This window comes from Canis lupus, chromosome 28, assembly GCF_003254725.2.
Source record: "Canis lupus dingo isolate Sandy chromosome 28, ASM325472v2, whole genome shotgun sequence".
Classification (NCBI taxonomy): Eukaryota; Metazoa; Chordata; class Mammalia; order Carnivora; family Canidae; genus Canis; species Canis lupus.
The window spans coordinates 11896064-11910878 of record NC_064270.1 but is presented as its reverse complement, the minus strand read 5'-3'; the positions used below and the strand labels follow the sequence as shown (position 1 = coordinate 11910878).

Here is a 14815-nt window from a genome sequence, read left to right as displayed (position 1 = left end):
TTAATGAGAGGTAAACATGTTGAGACCTTGTATTAGAGTTTGATTTATATTTTGGATGCATACAGATTTTGCTCAGATTTTGATGCTTTGGTTCCATTTTATTCTAGCTTTCCTGTAACTATTGAGCAGTCCAATGCCTTTTTAATCTCCAGTCGTTTTATTTTCCCTGTTTTTTCTCTCTTGGTACATTTAAGATCTTTCCTTTGTCCCCAAGGATCCTTTATGTGACTCTCTATTCTGGTCACTAGGTATACAATAGATTCTCTCAATCTGAAATTCATACCCTTCGGTTTGGGAAATTTTCTTGGATTTTTTTTCCTTGATATTTTCCTTCTATTTATTTATTTATTTATTTATTTATTTATTTATTTTTTGTGCTTTCTCTTTCTGGAACTTCTGCTAGTTAGATATAAGGATTCTTCAAATAGTACTCTAATTGTTATATATTTTCTCTCCCTTACTTTTTCTTCTGTTTCTGATAAATCTCAAGGATTTAAGATTTTCTCTGAGGATATCAACTTTAGTTGTTTGTTTCTTTTGTTCCTTTTCCTCTTTTTTCTTGTCTCCTTCTCTTTCTTCTTCCCTCCTTTCCTTCTTTCCTTTCTTCCTTGCTCCAATAATCTTTTTATATTTTTTGCATTAAATTTTTTTGCTCTTTGATCTTCCCCACTTCTGCCATCTTAAAAAATTTTGGTTTCTGTCTTTCACATTAAAAATTTTCCTCAAATGTCAGATGATCCTTAGAATTCTACTCCTATTAAGAGATGCATGAAAAGCTGATCAGATGTTTTTTGTTTGTGGATATTTCTTTTTAACTAATGGGGGTCTCTGTTGAGTGATCTGCCTGGGTTATTGCATTAGGGGACTCCTCGCTGTCCATATCTGTTGGTCTTTTCTCTTATGTAATTTAGTTTTCCCTTGAGAAGATTTCTCTCTTCTCTCATCTTAGATGTATAAATCAGCAGGTATTCTCACATTTAAGGAAAGGGACTAGATATTTTATTTTTTACTATGTAGCCTTTCACTTAATCCTCTTGTTTGCAATGTGGTTGGCCCCACCTCAACTGTGCTTAGTGACATTGACTTTAGCTCAACTTTGAGTGTTCCACTTTATCGGAAATGGGGTAGTTTCTTAAATGTGTAAGGCAGTGATCATTCTAACTTTCCGTTTCAGGACTCTTTCATCTTGAAAAATATTGAGTGCCCCAGTAATTTTTTTTAATTTTTAAAAATTTATTTATGATAGTCACAGAGAGAGAGAGAGAGAGAGAGAGAGAGGCAGAGACATAGGCAGAGGGAGAAGCAGGCTCCATGCACTGGGAGCGCGACGTGGGATTCGATCCCGGGTCTCCAGGATCGCGCCCTGGGCCAAAGGCAGGCGCTAAACCACTGCGCCACCCAGGGATCCCTGCCCCAGTAATTTTTATGCAGATCATATTTATAAGTATTATAATTAAAACATAATTTTTAAAACATACTTATTTTAAAATAGTAAAAAATGTAAACCTGTTACATTTTACCATAAATGTGTATTTTATAAAAATAACTATATTTTCTCAAAAACAAATTAATGAGAAGAGTGGCATTATTTTATATTCATGCATATCTCTTTAATACTTAGCTTAATTGAAGATAGGACTCATATCTTCATACATGTTCTATGGCAGTATGTTGTTTTGGTTTGAGAATTTGAAGAAAACTTTCAGTCCAAGAGATATGTATCTAGAAAAGGTAGCAGTATTTAAATAGCCTTTTTCAGATTATCATGGCTATTTTTTTCAGATATTATACCAAGTTCAATAAGTGATAGGTTTCTAAAGGTTAGTTGAAGTGTGAAATACAAGCCGTATCAGTGACGTGGCTTCATATGCTCTGATGCATAAAAATCTATTGCTCTTATGTTTTGAATATATCTTTTACCCATGCATGATTGTGTATCATACATCAGTCATTTGGAAAATACTGTTTTATTGAGTTATGAGTTATACAGATCTCATGTGAATGTTAACACTTTTTATGAAACATCAAAAAAAGCACATTTATTAATATCACCACTGACCTAATCAGAAAAATCTTTTGGGAAGCTGACAAGTTAATAGTAATTATGAGCTTTCTAAAATTCTAAAATTCCAATGTTCACCTAACAGTTCAAAATGTATAATCAGCAACAAGTTCTGATTGTTTTCCTTGAAGTGAAAGGCTTACTTTGTTCATTTTTGAAAAAAAAAAAAAGGTCTTCCCAATAACCAACACTGAATAACTATAATTTGTCCATCATTTTAAGTAAAAATATTGTTCTATGAAAAAAAATGACCAATTCAGTTTGCAGCTCATACATGTGCTTGTCTTTGGGATAGACAACATATTTTACTGTGGAGATGAAGTCTTTTATGTATATTTCTCATTTAGTCATAGAATATTTTTAAAAATGTGTACTCAGGGGTTGAATTTAATAAAATTAATAATTTTACTATTTTATCAAGGAAATTTTTTAGTGAAACTGGCATTTTTGTTTTATTGCAAGTATGTGACAGTAATCACCAACATTTTGATGCTCCTGACTTGATTTGTGTGAACTTGCCAGTAGTTTTAGCACTGGCAAGTTTAGTTGTACCATCAGTCCAAATGTCCCTATAGTTTTTCCAATACAAATGAGATAACACTTTATCTCATCTATTTGTATTTAGTGCTAATACAACCAGTATATTTTAGTGTCATTCACATAAAAGAAGATCTTACCAATGATTAGTTGGTGTTGACATTAGATGGATACAAGAAAAAAAGCTTCATCTGTAGACCTATCCATATTAATATTAATTTTGTCTTCATGTTTGCAGCTAAATCTTTAACAAGTTGCTGTATTGTTGAGAAGTGGCACTGAGGTGATTTCTTTTATCAACTTACTGACTTTTCATTTGGCAGGCATTTAGTAATATCGATTGTACAGGTTCTATCAGTCCCTCAGCTATTTTGTGTACCTTTCTAGCCAGTGAAATATGATAACCTGCTCTTTAAGATGCTTTCCAAATTTAAAATTTAGAAAAGTCTTCAAAATAATTTTAAGATATTATTGCAAAACAAGACAACAAAGTGTTTTTATTTCCATATTGGCAAAAGTAAGATATCAGAATTTCTAAATAACTTACTGAATGATTATGGTGTTACACAGGTTATAGCAGGTATGATGGTATAGATTGTAAAACACAGTAGAAGTATTGAGAACAAACTGAGTTAACTTTTGAAAACATACATACTTATACCCCAAAACTATACTTTAGAAAAGTCTAGAAAACAAGAAAATAAGAGTTCTATGTTTCATTAATTGTCAGAGAAGTGACATTGTCATGTCATATGGACCGTGGAAAACTCCCCTATATACTTGTGAGATAATGAGAGTGAAAATGGCAAGTAATTGTTTTAGTGTAATTATGAAAACAGTTTTGATTCCATGGACCCCTGAAAGGGTCTTGGGGCTCCCTAGGAGTCCCTGGACCACATTTCCAATAACCACTGTTATAGCAAAGGGTAGGGATCTGAGGATCTAGTTATTTCTCAGTTGTCCTGTTTCAGTGCATCCTCCTATTCTCAATGGCACCTGCTGCTTCCAGCTTCTGAGACTGATGTGGAATCCAGTGTCCTCTGGTCAGCTAAAATACCACTCTTCCTTCAATTTGCTTATAATATCTTTGTGATGTTTTCCTGTCCTATTCTCTGGTACCATGTAGGTGAACACCTCTTCTCCTTTTTTTTTTTTTTTTTTGGTCCCATTTCTGTTGTTTTAGGAGACAGCTTAGTAAATACCTGTTTTTAAACCTCCATATTTAACCCAAAATTCTGCTGTCTGCTTTTTTGTTTCTCTCACATTTTTTTAAGGGAAGCTTTATTAGCAGTCATGAAGAGTGTGCTGAACCACAAAGGAAAAAAATTACTAAATAATGTCACATACCATTGTTCACACTGTGTCGAGGTTCTTTATGTATTTTACCTTGTTTCATTCTCACAATTATCTTGGGAAAAAAGATAATATTCTCACTTTACAAGTAAGTAATCTCTCAGATTATCTTAATAAGATAAAATTTGAAAATTAATTTCTAAAAAGATATGAAATCCTTTTTTAATATTTGTCGAGTTAGGCAAGCCCCAGTGTTCTCGATGTCTGAACCCTGCCAGAGACCAACAGGATAAAATTCTATGGCTGTGTTGCCCAATCATCAGTACTTTTAAGAAGTTCATTAGTTGATTCTGACATTTAGTGAGAATTGAGAACTACTACCCTGGAGCTTTCTGATTGAGCATCAGTAGGCCCTGAGCACTTAAACTGCAGTGAGTACACTCTGTTTATAGTTTCTAGATCAGCAGCAGTAGCAATACTCGAGAACTTGTTAGACATGCAGATTCCCAAGCCCCATCCCAGATCCACAGAACCAGGACCAAGCAATCTGTGCCTTGACACACCCTCCAGGCAATGCTGGTCACACTCTAGAGCTGGAGATCGCTGCCATAGAAGATGACTGCCTGGATCTGATTTCTGAGGATACATTTATCACTTGAGGTTTTGGCATAAAGCTTTCTCCAGTAGCTTCTTTTCTAATATGTGGATAGGAGAAAAGGTGTAAGAAAAATCGTCCTGGGAATTGGCCTTCAGAAAATTCCTGCCCCTGTAGTTAGAATCAGAACTTCAAGTCATCTAATTTTCAGTAAGTTTTTCTTGTATACAGAAGTCAGCACTTTGGTACTAACTAAGACCTCTTTGGTCTTAGTCTACACTTATATACATCGCTCCTCTCTTCTGCTGTTGCAGAAAAACAAATGTGATGTGTCTCCTACAGTTGTAGGCTTAAAGAGATCAATTTTAATAGATCAATTCTATAATTTAGATTTTCAACTACATGTAAAAGCATAAAAATGAACATTTTAAAAAGGAAGTCATTGCAAGCACAACTATGGATTTTCCTACAACATATGTGTGAGAATAGCAGCTATTGGAAGTTCACAGGCATTTCCAGGAGTAATGGGACATTAGAATGACTTGTTAAGCAATGATTCTGCTTAAAGGGAAAAGCTGAGGAAATTAATCAAATTAATACCCAATTTTAGAGAAAACAGTGCTGTTGAAATGTGGACCTTATTTAGAAAAAAAAATAGAAGCAAGATTTAACAATGTAAGTGAATTATAAGAGTGTAAAAACTTGTTTAAGAGACTATTTTGGAAGCCAAGAACCTATGGAGCTGTGCATTTTGGTTTGTTAGAAAGAACAAGGGCTTTGAAGTCAAACAGGCCTGGACAGAATCCCTCTGACCCTTACTAGACTGGTGGCCTTGAGGAAGAAGTAAATCCTGCAGAAGGATCCTTTAGTTTTCCCATCTATTAAGTACAGTTAAAGCCCATTGCACAGGACTATCTAGAAGGCTAAGTAGGGTGAGACATGAAAAGCTCTTTGCACAGCACACACAATATGTTAAGCCCTCACAAAATGTGAGTTCCCTTGTTCTTTTCCCTTCTGTCTTTCTGTGATCCCCCCCCCATCTCTCTGTGTTTATGAAAGTGTGTCACTATTTATACAGATGCTTAGCACATATTCTGTTACTGAACATTTTTATAGCATTCTGCCGATGCTTCAAGATTTTTGCTTATGGTCTTTTCAGCCAAAAGAGGAAATTGGGCGGTACTGGGGGGTAACCCTGTTGTGTTTTATTGATTAATCCATTCAAAAGATATTTATTAAACACCTGCTAGGTTTAGGCACTGTGCTAAATGTCATGAATAAACTAGGGAGAAAAAAAGACAAGATCCTTCCCTCTGGGAGCTTAATAGGGTTCTAGTTAACAAGGAAGTTGTCCTTCTAGTGATCACTTTTGGAAACCATGCTTATTCTCCTTCCAGAAGAGGAGGTAGAAAGGGAGAGGTGCTCCTGGTGGAGGAAGTAAGGATGACAATAGATCCTTGTGGGAAGGATCCTGTGAAGAAGATCCTTGTGGGCTCCAGAGATAGTTGTGCTAAACAAATATCTGCTGCAGAGGACTTAAAAAGGAAAAGATAAGGAGGGAAGGGAGCCATAAATGACATAGGGAGCTGGGCTACAAAAAAAAAAAATTAGAGAAAAAAGAAGAGAGAGAAAGAGAACTTTCTAGAAGTGAATTAAAGAATTCTTTGTGTTTAAAAACACTGTATACACACACCTGTGTGTGTTTATGTGTGTGTGTTTATTTAATTTTTTAAATATTTTATTTATTTATTCATGAGAGACAGAGAGAGAGAGAGGCAGAGACACAGGCAGAGGGAGAAGCAGGCTAATCACAGGGAACCCGATTTGGGACATGATCCTCGGACTAAGGATCACACACTGAGCCAAAGGCAGAAGCTCAACCACTGAGCCACCCAGGCATCCCTATTTATTTAATTTTAATTGATCATTTTCTGGGGTTAAGCTTTGTGCTTTATAGAAGTAACCCAGAGCATGAATTTTGTTGTCTAGTAGACTGAATTCATATCCTTAGCACCTACTGTCTGTGTGAACTTAGGCAAGTTGGTGAGTACTTCACTGAGCCTCAATGCCTTCTTTTATAAATTAGGCATAATACCTATGACCCATGTAGTAGGCTCCCTATCATCAGCTGAAAGGGTGCTTGTAGCTTTTCTCTCAGTCTAATTCTGGAAGGCTGTGTAGTCTCCGTTCATGGCTGCTTTTACCCCAGTCACTCCCAGGGAAGCTGTCCCAAGTGGCTTACTGTTGCTTTGCACTATTCCTTTCTCATCAGAGTATACACATATACACAAAACCCCAAAGAAGACTTGATCTGGCATTATCTCCAGGTTCCCACGATATCTCCTTTGCCTAAGGAGGAAGAGTTTGAGAAACACTGGTCCAGAGCCTTGGGTATAGCTAATAACATCTGCCATTCATTAAAGCTGCCCCAGCACATTTTATGCATTACATCAAGGGCATCTGCTAAATGTATGGGTATTAAATGGGCTGCTTTTAGAGACTTACTAGGCTTGAAATTCCAAGATCATCCCTTCTATCTTTGTGCCAGGTCCTAACCGTCCTTTTCTCAATCACCCTAGATCCTACCCTAGGGAAGTGCTCGTTGGTAACTTCATGGGAAATGGAAGGATGTGAATGCCAGCTTATTAGACTTAGAAATTCCTGACCCTTACTGTCTTTACTCCTCTGTTAAACAAGTTTTAGACTAGCCTGGAGTCAGATTCTCTGGTTTTAAATTTGGGCTCTAACACTTATTTCTCATGTGACTGTACTGAGTCTTAAATAGGTTTAAAGGAATAAAAGAAGTGCTGGAGGGAGGAGGGCAGACCACAGTATTAAATAGGGTGATCTTTGAAAAGGGCATTAGAGCAAAGATGTGAAAGAAGTGAGGGAGTCAGCTAAGCAGATATCCTGAGGAAGTGTGTTCCAGGTAGAGGGAACAGCTAGACCAATGTCTCCAAGATGGGAGTGGGTCTGAGGTTTCATATAATTCCCCACCAATATATATTGCTATGAGGAAAATGTGATACTGCATGTAAAGCATTTAGCATAATACTTACAATCATGAATGTTTAGTGAGTTTTTGATCATGGCTATTACTTATTATTTTTATAGAAGTCACATTTCTAAATGTACAGTACATTATAGAATCTTTCAAAAATGTTTCATCCACATAGCACATGAGTAATATGGTGCCTTTTTGAAATTGCTATTTCCCTCCATCCATATTCTTGACTTTTATATATATATACTTTGAGATGAGAAAATATATACATTGTCTCTGAAGAAGTTCCTTTCTTGGCAAGAGGCATGAAAGAGCTTTAAAGTGTGTTATATTAAACATGTTTTGAAGCTAAATGGGTCATTCCCACGACTTCCAGTGTCTCCTCATTCACTCAGTGTCTAATGTCAAAAAGACTACTATGACCCAAAGTGCAGCCACCTTCTGGGGGGGACTTTCCAGGATTCCCAGCCTGCCCAACCATTTTTGCTTTCTATGTGTCTTTTCAATTTAGAAGAAAAGAATGAAAGATTTTGTGTTATTAGAATTCTGTTTTGCCTGTCTCAAACTGGAAATCCTCAGAGAAACTGAAGCTCTGGATACATGGTGTTTTATATGATATATTGTGTGGGGGTGAGGATGATGAAAATGAAAGGGAAGAGCACTAACTGAAAGCCTTCCATCTGCCAAATATTGTTTTAGCTGCTTTATATAAAATTCAATCCCTGAAAGACCTGACTACCTTGCTACTCAAGGTGTGGTCCAGATCAGCAGCGTTAGCATCTTCTGGGAATTATTAGACATACAGACTCTTGGGCCTCAACACAGGCCAGTTACTGAATAGGAATCTGCATCCTAATAAAGACCCAGGTATTTCATATGCACATTAAAGTCTGGAAAGTATTACCCTGACAAGACAGAGTAGGTAATTTGTCTAAGTACACACAGCTAATGCTAATAAGTGATGATCCAGGATCTGTTTAGTGAGTTTTTGATCACAGAAGGTCTGTTCACAGAAAAAAGTTCTTACTGACTAGTTCCCTCACTAGTTCTTTTAATAGGTGTATTTCTTAATCTATTTTATAGAGAAAAATATAAGTCAGCTTCCCCTTGAATGTACTTTGAAAGCATTTGCCCAGACAGGATGAGAGTAAACACCTGATTCAAAGAAGTGGGCCTAGAAGATGAGAATGGAGTTTGTGTGTGGCTGTGGATGGATGAGTCACATGGTCCCTTGTTCTTCTGAGGTAACTGGCCTTTCTATTGAATTAGGGAACCCAAGTGTAATTGTTGGCAGGATTCACCCCAAATCCTACACTGATGAACAGAAGAATGGGGAAAGGCAGACCATGGCCTGAGGAGATGAACAATCTGGCGTACAAGTCAGAGAATGTCTTTTTTTATGAGCAAGGAGGTATTTTTATGGTTTGCCTGAGTGAATAGTCTCTGATGTTGGGAAAACAGACTGGGAACAGCTGGACCACACTTTGGATCAGTTGCCACAACAACTTGATACATTTGTCTCTGGTGTCATTTGATCCCTTTGAGAGCTGTATTACCTCAGTGTGGATGTTTGACTTTCAGGCTTACTTTGTGCAGTAAGCATGTCTGTTTGATTGTATTCCTCAGATTACATGGAGTGTTGATTATATTCCTTTGGGAGTTTGGATTCTAGAATTACAGAACATGGTAACCTCACAGGTGACTGGATCCCAGAATCTTATAGAACCATCATTATATTTACCATCATCAGATCTCTGATTTCCAGGGGGCAAACTCTACCTGAACAGCACCTGGGAAAATCATGGAGATATATTCTATGTCATCCCTAATTTTCAATTTCTGGTAATATATTTTACGTTCTCATCTCAGATGATCTTTGTGAGCAACACTCTTAAAACAATGTCAGTACAAAAGTTATTGTTATTATCATTATTTAGTATTTACCTTTTTCTTGGAAAAATTAAACAAGGGATACTCGTCATTTTAAGGTTTGCAAAGTAGAATTGAATGCACTTACGTGATTCCAAGAGCAGCTTAAACCTTTTCTCTTAAGAGGTTTAGAAATTACTGGTCTCTTGATGACACACTGAGAGTGAGCCCAGCTACTGTCACACTGGAAAAGGCTGTGTTCTGCATGAATCATTTACCCTGACAGACATTTGTTCTCCCTAAGAAAAGCGGCTGCTTTCTCCTCTCTTTGATAAGAAATAGTCAGGCACATCTATCTCAGTTCCCAATTACTAGCAACTGAAACTGGAGGTCCTGATAAGCTTGTATTACCACAATTGTGTCCACCATCTTCACCATCACCACCACCTCTGAAAGCCACAGTTAGGCTCTTTACTAAAAACAAAATCTCCTCAGAGAATTCAAGAAAGCAAAGAACATCAACAAAGAAATTTATGTCCTTAGAAGCTATGGAGGATGGTTTTGAGCGTGTGCAGGATGTAATTTCATTATTGTCTAGAGTTACATGACTGTTTCTGGGATCAGGGAGTTTCTTAAACAGAGTCTATTGTTAGATGGCAGCATAACTGTGGTTTTCTGCTGGTATTTTGGTGCGGAGGTGGAGGGCTGTTTCCTGTCATTTTCCTTTTCCCCCCCCACCTCTATTCCCACTTTGTTTCATATAAATAAAAGGAAACAAAGAGTAGTAAAAGCACCACCACCAACAAACGCTTCTGTAAAAGTTCCAAACTTGGCCAAAGAAGTCAAGGAATTCACATTTTCCATAATTCTTAAAATTTCATTTACATTGTAAATAGTATACTTGTTTCAATGCTTGTTCAACTTTTACATAAGATGCTTTAATGTGAATCACATGAAAAATGTGGCCAAACATTATGAGCACTTTAACATTTGCATTTCCTGTTCTGTGTAGGTAATTTTGTAAACTTGGGGTTAGCCTAACAGGGTAAGAGGGGAATGAAGAGGAAGTTGGCCAGCCAGGCTTGGAAAATGCCCTTCTGGATATCTGGTATGCCCTGAATGAAGAGATGGTAATTTCCCGGGGGGCGGGGGGGGCATTTTTATTTCATGAAGAGCTGAACTTTGCCATAAGGGGAGCATAAAGCCTCTACTCCAGACAGGGCAAAATCAGTAGGATCACCAGCAGCGGCAACCTTTCTTTACGTAAGAAAACTAACCTAGAGACTGGGCAGTTGATGGACTGGTGGAACTTGAAATCCCAGGAAGGACCTCCAGATCTTAAGAGATTTCCTAGATCCTTATCCACTTAATCACAGGCACCAAATCTCTAGTACTATTTTTTGGGGTTTAAGATTCCTTTTAAAGTAATCAATCCTTTACAATTCGATGAAAACTATTGATTTTCTTTGAAAAATGTATGTGTATATGCAGAAACACACACAAAGTTTTACATAAGATTTCAAGGTTTTTTATAGATCCCTTGAAACCCATTCATGGGCCTCATAGGGAATCCAAAGACCCTATGTTAAGAACTAGGTTTGGGCATTAGTTCCTCCACACTACTGACTCTGCTGTTCCCAAGTCCTCAATTAAAATGCTTCTGAAGGGATCTCTGGGTGGCGCAGCGGTTTGGTGCCTGCCTTTGGCCCAGGGCGCGATCCCGGAGACCCGGGATCGAATCCCACATCGGGCTCCCAGTACATGGAGCCTGCTTCTCCCTCTGCCTGTGTCTCTGCCTCTCGCTCTCTCTCTCTGTGACTATCATAAATAAATAATAAATAAAATAAAATAAAATAAAATAAAATAAAATAAAATAAAATAAAATGCTTCTGAAGTAGAACATGTAAAGGCCCAATAATCATAATGTAAATTAACTTACTCTTTTTTTTGGGGGGGGGGGGGGGCATTTTTCAGGTGTTAGTTTATTTATTTTTCTTTTTTTTTTATTGGAGTTCAATTTGCCAACATATAGCATAACACCCAGTGCTCATCCCATCAAGTGCCTCCCTCAGTGCCTGTCACCCAGTCTTCAAAAACCTCCCATGACACAAAAGTCCAGGGCCAGATGGCTTCCCAGGGGAATTCTATCAAACGTTTAAAGAAGAAACCATACCTATTCTACTAAAGCTGTTCGGAAAGATAGAAAGAGATGGAATACTTCCAAACTCATTCTATGAGGCCAGTATCACCTTAATTCCAAAACCAGACAAAGACCCCACCAAAAAGGAGAATTATAGACCAATATCCCTGATGAATAGATGCAAAAATTCTCAACAAGATACTAGCCAATAGGATCCAACAGTACATTAAGAAGATTATTCACCATAACCAAGTGGGATTTATCCCTGGAATGCAAGGCTGGTTCAACACTCATAAAGCAATCAGTATGATTGATCATATCAGCAAGAGAAAAAAAACAAGAACCATATGATCCTCTCAATAGATGCAGAGAAAGCATTTGACAAAATACAGCATCCATTCCTGATCAAAACTCTTCAGAGTGTAGGGATAGAGGGAACATTCCTCGACATCTTAAAAGCCATCTATGAAAAGCCCACAGCAAATATCATTCTCAATGGGGAAGCACTGGGAGCCTTTCCCCTAAGATCAGGAACAAGACAGGGATGTCCACTCTCACCACTGCTATTCAACATAGTACTAGAAGTCCTAGCCTCAGCAATCAGGCAACAAAAAGAAATAAAAGGCATTCAAATTGGCAAAGAAGAAGTCAAACTCTCCCTCTTCAGAGATGACATGATAGAAAACTCAAAAGACTCCACCCCAAGTTTGCTAGAACTCATACAGCAATTTGGCAGTGTGGCAAGATACAAAATCAACGCCCAGAAGTCAGTGGCATTTCTATAAATTAACTTATTCTTGTGTAACAAGACAGAAAGGGGGTGTGGGTACCAGAAAAGAGCAGTCTTTCTTAGTCACCCCTCCATCATTTCACATAATGTTTTGTATGTGATTAGTGATCATTAAATCACTATAGAGAGAAATGGAGATGATACACAAAAAAGACGCACATCACTGCCTGATGACATTTTATTTTATCTGATTTTATTTTTCCTGCACTGATATTTGCCAGGGTCTGGGTGTGAGAGAAAAAAAGGCAGTGAAATGTTTGTAGAAGATCATGATCCATACAGTTTTATGAATTTCTCCCTCATAGATTCAAGGGATATTTCTGGCCAGCACATTCTTCTTCTAACACTTCTGGGAACATCTGTAAAGACAAAGCATTTTTACTACAATCATACTAAGAATTTTAATTGACAGAAAATAATGCACAACCCATTTATCAGACATGTAGTGGACAGATTGTGAAAAGCTGCTGATTAATGTGGCACAGCCTCATTTTGCAGAGTCTATTCAATTAATAATTGGTTTCTGCTCAGTTGCTTCTATGTTCAACTTCAGCTTTCCAAGAGCTGCACTGTAAGTGAGTTAGCAGATAGAGAGGAAAAAGCTTTTGACTCTAGCCCAGCCTTATCACTTCCTCTCCTCTCCCATCAGTTCTGTCTCTACATCCATTTAGTCAGATTCTAACTACTTACTGCCTCCAGGAACCATCAAGTCACAGGGTAGCTGTTGTTTGCTTCCTTATGCTCTCTGCCCAGCACACACACATTATTGAAGCTACAATTCCATTGTCTCCAGGAGGAAGGGAATTAATACATTTTTTGGTAATTGTTATTTTACTTCACTTCTGTACTTCTCAACTTCTTTGGGGATTCTTAGAGCTTCTCAACTCACGGAGTCTTCCCAATGGCCTACCCACTTTTATTACATTGCTGAATCACTGTCTTTTAAATTTATGTATTCTTTTGTACTATGGAAGAAATAGCATCCTACTTGAAATCCAAAGATCTGAGGTTTCTATGATCAGCTATTCACAAGTTGTAGAGCCTTAGGCAAATATATTTAATTTTCTTGAGGCTTCATTTCTTCATCTATAAAATGAGGGTAACATTGTCTACCTCGTAGAATAATTGTCAGAGAAAAGAGAGTAACATGTTAAAGTATTATGTGGAGCCATATGAAATTTCAAGGTTCACTGTTCTTGACCCACAAGAAAGACAATTTTAGGTGCAGTTCAACCTAATACCAAACACATTGTAAATTAAAGACATTTGATAAATGTTGAATGTGAATCTGTCTCAACTAGGGGGAAAGTGGCACAATGATAACACAGGGCTGTTTTTCAGAGACCTTCCCTGATCACACCATAAAACACATGCTTTATTCCTGAAGCACACCCCTAACAAAGTACTATGGGGAGACAGTTCAGATCTGTTCTATATCACAACTCACCCCTGAGGATAAAATACAAAATTTCAAGGCCACAGTGTTAGGTACCAAGATGGTTTTCAGACTCTGGAAAAGAATAACCTTAAATATAATACTTAAAATTTTTTCAACAATCTGGCCAAAAATTGTTATGTAATTAATATAAATTATGTTATAGCATCTGTATTAAGAGTATTGTTTCTGGAACTATGTTTTTGGTCAAAACAGTATTATTCTATTTTGTAGATGATGAAAAAGAGGTTGTAAAACGTTAAATCATTTAATCAATTTATCTTTACTATAATCAACTTATTTATATTATTATTATATATAATTATCTTTTTATCTCTGTTATCTTTATTATAATTATAATTTCTCTTTATATCTTTATTATAATACATCTCTATTATTTACTATAATTTGTATTTATTATTAGTTATAATAATTAATTCATATATTTAGTTAATAGCAGAGCCTTTATGAAAACCTAGATTTCTAAAATTTCATGTCATCCTGCATTTCTTTACTCAGTTGGACACATACTTATTGAGTCCCTGCTAGTTGACAGCTCTGTGCCCTTTCTGTTTAGTCCAATGGTACAGTTTCCTGGTTTATACTGTGAATCCTGCTTTCCATCTGCACCTGGGTTTACCCTGGACTGGTCTGTCTCTCTGAAGTTGTTTTTAACCTGTGAAATTAAGTGCTTAAACAGAGGACTCCATTTTGGTTCTAGATACAATTCTGAGTAGAAACAAGGCAGTCATTGTCAAATGTCATTATAATAATGATGCAGCCTTTTCATATTCCCCCCAAAGGGCTGAAATAAGCATCTGTAGGTGGATTGGAAACAAGATTGGCCCACTGTCTAGTCAATTTTGTCGTGACACAAAGAGGCACTTAATAATCAGGTATTACATTTACACTGGATCAAAGTAAATAAAGGAGATGAAGCAGAAGAAGAGAAAGGAACAGAAGAACAAGAACAGGAAAAATATAGGAAAATGGAAACCATAGGGAAATAACAATGTCCAAATGTGCTTGTTGTCTGTATCATTTGTCTCTAAAAGATTTAAACTCTTGAAACTACGATGTATTTTCTAAA

The 14815-nt window shown here is 36.9% G+C and overlaps 1 protein-coding gene and 1 long non-coding RNA gene across 4 annotated transcripts in view; one reads left to right on the top strand and one right to left on the bottom strand.

Moving 5' to 3' along the window:
• The window catches only part of HPSE2 (heparanase 2 (inactive)), a 631399-nt gene that overhangs the window by 425306 nt on the left and 191278 nt on the right, over nucleotides 1-14815 (top strand). The window lies entirely within an intron of this gene.
• LOC112672171 (uncharacterized) overlaps nucleotides 12485-14815 on the bottom strand; it is a 51230-nt gene continuing 48899 nt past the window's right edge. The window contains exon 3 of the long non-coding RNA XR_003144086.3: nucleotides 12485-12649. This is a non-coding gene — a long non-coding RNA (uncharacterized LOC112672171). The remainder of the gene's footprint in view (nucleotides 12650-14815) is intronic.